The sequence below is a fragment of the Chrysochloris asiatica genome, unplaced genomic scaffold, assembly GCF_000296735.1.
Source record: "Chrysochloris asiatica unplaced genomic scaffold, ChrAsi1.0 scaffold00105, whole genome shotgun sequence".
Classification (NCBI taxonomy): domain Eukaryota; kingdom Metazoa; phylum Chordata; class Mammalia; order Afrosoricida; family Chrysochloridae; genus Chrysochloris; species Chrysochloris asiatica.
Window position 1 is genome coordinate 8204395 of NW_006408623.1, and position 5234 is coordinate 8209628.

The 5234-nt window shown below is 47.5% G+C and overlaps 1 pseudogene; it reads right to left on the bottom strand.

The window, feature by feature from the left end:
• Positions 1–4509: 4509 nt before the first annotated feature.
• Positions 4510–4858, bottom strand: LOC102839478 (annotated as a pseudogene).
• Between the last annotated feature and the right edge of the window lie 376 nt (positions 4859–5234).

Genomic DNA, 5234 nt, shown 5'->3' on the forward strand with positions numbered 1-5234 from the left:
CTCCACAATCTCTCTTGTCACTCTGGCTACTGATCATGTAGGAAGCTCCTCTCCACTCCCACTGGCCATAGAGTCGATTACCACATGTATCTGAATAGAACTGCGCTCCACAGGGTTTTCAATGGCTGGATTTTCAGAAGCAGGTCACCAGGCCTTTCTTCTGCAGAAAATAGAATGGTCACCCTTTTGGTTAGCAGCTGAGTGCCTGTCATTGTGCCTGGAAGCCGCAGGGGTGGACAGGAGGTCAGGGAGGGCAGAGGGTGAGCCTTCTTCAGGCGGCATGGTGTCCAGGTGATGCTGAGGCATGGGACCCGAGCTTGAATGGTGTACAACTGCTTTCGTTTGCTGGGCTGTGTTTTCACCACTGTGATTCTGCTTTGACATAAGAGCCATGTGGCCTTGTGCATATTCAGAATTTGTACTGATTTGTGTGGACAGGCTTCTAGAAACATCTGAGAGGCTAGAGACCAACTCCAGGGGTGGGGCAACAGGTGGCCCACCTCCTTGTCCACTTTTTTTTTTTTTTTTTGCATTTCCACATGTTGTTGCTTCAAGAAGCAGAAAACAACCAGCTCCTTCCAGTTCTGACAGCTCCCGGCCCAGCCACGCCTGATGTTTTCCGCTCAGTTGATGGCTCTCTGGAGGCTGCAGTTTCAACCTTGGTGTCCATTTTGTTTAGAGTCTTGATGGGTTAGTAACTTTTATCCCCCCACCCCAATTATGAGAGCTGTGTTCACTGCCAATTAATTCATAATATGAAATATTTGAAATGCAAATCTAATTTCTTAACTGTCAGCTCTTATTTGCCAATATAGCAAGCCTTTGTTTGTTTCAGTTATAAAACCAAATCCCTAAAACTCCAAGTTGTTAATATTTTGAAATTTCAATTCCACGCGGTGATTGTATCTTTATTTGCAGAGACATTTACATGCAGGAGAGCTGGCGGTAAACAAGGGCTTTCTGAAGTGAGGGAGTTATTAGCGCTCCAAAGAGAGGCTATGCTGTTATTTGTGTGAGAAAAATCACTCTCCTCAAGCCAGCCTGAGGAAGAGCGGGTAGAAATCACAGTCACTTTGAGGGGCTAATGGGGTTCCTTTGGCAGAGTCTGGTATGGTCTCGATCCTTGTGTAGGGGCCTAGTGTCCTAGGCATTGGACCTCCCCAAGGGACTGCCTCATAGAATTCTCATAGGACCCCCACAAAATGCTCTGCCACAGAATATCCTCATGGAACCCCCTGTGGAATTCTCCATAGGACCCCCACAAAGCACTCATCCACAGGACTTCCCTATGGAAAACCCCATAAACTCTCATGGAACCCATTCCCCAAAACCCTTCTCCATGGACCACCCCAAGGGACCTCATACAAGATCCTTCCCCACAGGACCTTCCCAGAGGGCCATCCTACAGGAAGCCCCCATGGGCTACCTCTCAAGATCCTCCCCTGTGGGACCTCGTCACCAAACTCACCATGGAACTCTTCATGCGGGCCCTCACAAGGCCCTTCCCTAGGGGAACCCAAAAGACTCACCCACAGACTTCTCCATGAAATCCCCTGCAAGACCCTCCCCCATAGGACCTTCTCATAGGAACTGCCTTCGAATTTCCCAGTAAAACCCCCACAAGAACCTTCACAAATGATACTCCCCCAGGGGACTTCCCCATGGAACCCCTCACGAGACCTCCATGAGACCTTACACAGGCCAGTTCCCTGGGACCTCCTAATGGGGTCCTCATGGAACTCCACGTGGCCCTTCCCCATGAGACTTTCCCACAGGATTGCTCCATGGGGCCTTTTTATGGGACCCTCATAGAACACACAATCCATTCTTACTAGGTTGTCTCACAGGACTGCCCATGAGACCTCCCCTTAGGACCTTCATGAAGCACATGATCCCACCCCACAAGACTGTTCCATAGCACTGCCTCATGGGACCTCCCTAGGGAACCCTCATGGGGCTCCCACAGAGCTTTCCACAGGCAGTGAGTCTTGTTGACATGAGTCTGAAAGGACAATGTCTTGATGGATCTTCAGAGCAGTGCCATCTGTACTACTATGCATGGAAGGCACAGGAATATTCTGGAAGGTGGAGACACAGTGAGGAGGTCTACAGTGCTATAAACAAGGAATTCACATTGCCTGCCTGGTCACTGAAATCAGTGGAGAGTTTACATCTTTTCTTGTTTAATGTCAGGACTGGGAGGCTGTTTGATACTTCAGGATTTACTCACTTGGCACAGCTCTAAGGTGCAGAGACTACACTGCTGACATGATAGACCCCATAGAAGAGCTCACACTTAGGGGATGTTGATCCATATCCTCCCTCCCTTTAATATGTCAGGTAGTGAGGTAACTGTATGAGGGAGGGCAGGCGGGGGAGCTGGTGCTCCTGTTTCATCTGCAGAGTGGACAGGGAAGCTTCCCTGATAAGGGAATATTCCAGCATTTACAAAGGGGCTTCAAAAAGTTCATGGGAAATAGAATTATAAGGTAATAGGATTTCCCCACAAAGGTTTTGAAGCTCCCGCTTGATTGAAGAAACATCTGCCAGATTTAGTCATGGCACTTCCAGTGAGTAGCTCATCTCAACTCCATGGCTAATGCTGTAGGAATCATCAGGTGTCATTGGCAGGAATATGGACCATGTCCTGGGGACCATCTACACTTCTCATCATCATGAACATGAGATGGTCAAACTCTTCCTATTTGACAAACAGATGTGATGGGATCGCAGTGGGCCAGGACTGACACTGGGTGGGGCCATGGGAGCTCTGCCCCAATGATGTATCCACAGTGGAATATTGGGTGCCCAGACTGGACCAGGTGCCTGCTGATGAACTGGTGGCCATGGGGCCAGCATCACCTTCATGACTCTTCAGGGTCCAGTCCCCCTCTCCCTTCCCACATGCCACTCATCCCCGGGTAACCTAAGCCATTCATCACCTGTCATTGGGAGATGGTGAGAAAAGGGTGCAGGGAGCCTCTGAGCTGGCACTATGGGCTAATGTGCCCAGGACAGGTGAGTCTGTCTTTGGACTCTCTCCCATGGGTGCAGCTGTGACATGACCTTCTATGTCAGGTGATGCTGGTGGGGCTGTGACTGAAGATGATTGATGTTGATGCTGCTTCTGATGTTGGTGGTGATGATGGTGATGATGTTGGTGGTGATGATGGTGATGATGTTGGTGGTGATGATGGTGATGATGTTGGTGGTGATGATGGTGATGATGTTGGTTCTGAGTTAGCGTTCATTTAGGTTCTTGTTCATGGTACTTAAAACGCATCAGCACTTTTGAGCACTTTCTGTGACTCCTTTTATTTTATTCTTATGACAGCACTTTGAGGGAGGTCACACTGTATTGTCTCCATTTAGTGTATGTGGTGTATGACATTTGGATAGGTTACGTGATCTACTGGAAATCACACACAGCATGCAGGAAGGCCCTGCTCCTTATTCTTGTGTGTGAGAAAAGTGAGGGTGTGGGGTTGGAGGCCGTAGTAGGGGCACTCTCCTTTTCGGGATGTGGGCTAGGCCAGGGCACTCAGGTTTCTCATCTCATAGCTTGTCTGAGTCCTTAACTGGGTTTGATAGTATAAAGTTTGTGCTGTGGGACCTAATGAAGAGTTAGTGGGTAGGAATCCCCACTGGACACTTATTTTCTTCTCATGCAGATGTGTTCATTCTCAGCACCTTGACCTCAATGTTGAAGGTGAAGAATACATGTTGGTTGGGGTTGGCGCGTGTTTGGGACCATAATGACTGAGAACATAATGAAGACTCATTTTTCCTTGGTTATAACGAACCTCAAAATTTGCTTTCCTTACCAAGTAGTGATGGTGCTCTTTGCGTATCTCATTGTTCTTGTTGTTGAACGCCTTCACTGCCATTCAAGTTAACACTTGTCTACCTCCTGTTGTTAAGGAGCTCTGGTAGTGTAGTGGTTATTAATTGAGCTGCTAACCTCATGGTCGGAAGTTCAAAACTACCAGCTGTTCAGCAGAAGAAAGATGAGTCTTTCTGCTCCCATAAAGATTTCCAGCCTCAGAAACCCTGTGCAGGGTCACTGTGAGTTGAACCTGACTCCACGGCACATAACAGCAACAACAAAACCTTCTGTTGTTAAGTTCCATTGAATCAGTTCTGACTCATAATGACCTGGTATAGGGTATTTGAGAATCCTGGTGTGGTGATGTAGGATAAACACTGGACTTCAGGTTCAGTGTGAACCGCAAGGTCAGTGGTTCAAACCCACCAGTTGCTCCTCAGAAACCCTATATAGGGTAGCTATGAGTCGGAACTAACTCAACGACACTTAACGACAACATAGGATTTCTAAGAAGCAACTTGTGGATTTGAATCACTGACTTTGTTTGGATTATTATGGCTGTGTAGTAGGTTTTGAATCATTTGACTTCTTCTTTTTTATTTTTTAGTGAAAAAACACATGGACTTCACTATTCCCAACACAGGGCAGGTCTTCACGGGGTGGTGGGAGGCGGCTTTGGGCCCCTACTTGCCAGTGATGAGTGGGTTCCGTAGGATCACAATGACAGAGTCCCCATGGAGGAACATCTTGGAGATGTAGCAGTCCTTGTTAATGGGCTTGGACTTCTTCTTGCCCTTGCCACTCTTGGGGACTTGGGTCCACATCTCTGTCAGTCCCCAGCGCCATGTGGCAGAGCCTGTCGTAAGCCTTGAGGCAGTCCAGCAGCTTCTTGTTGTGGGGGCAGTTGATGAGCACTTGGGTGTTGTTCTTGACTAACTGCGTGAGCGCCAACAGGGGCCTGGTGTTAAACTCCTCCTCCTCCCACTTCTGCAGCTCCTCTGGGGTCATCCCACTCTTGGGCTTGTTGAGGAGGTTCCTGGTGTTGGCAGCATTCTCGGGTCACTCCCATTTCCTCATTTGACTTCTTGACTGATGGTTCCATGAGTGTTGATTGAGGATCTAAGGAAAAAGAAGTCTTTAACAGTTCAATCTTTTGTTTTGTTATTGTTGATAAGAGCTGTTCATTTTCTTCAGTCTCTTCAGTCTCTTCAGAAAATGAACAGCTCTTATCAACAACAACAAAACAAAGAAAATGAAAACAAGTCCATGAGAGCCAATATGACCTTGAATATATTCCACCTGAATTAGAGATCACCTGAAAAACATTAAACACTAAAGACCGAAGACCAGAAGAGTTGTGGGATGATATAAAGAACATCATACAGGAAGAAAGCAAAAAGTCATTAAG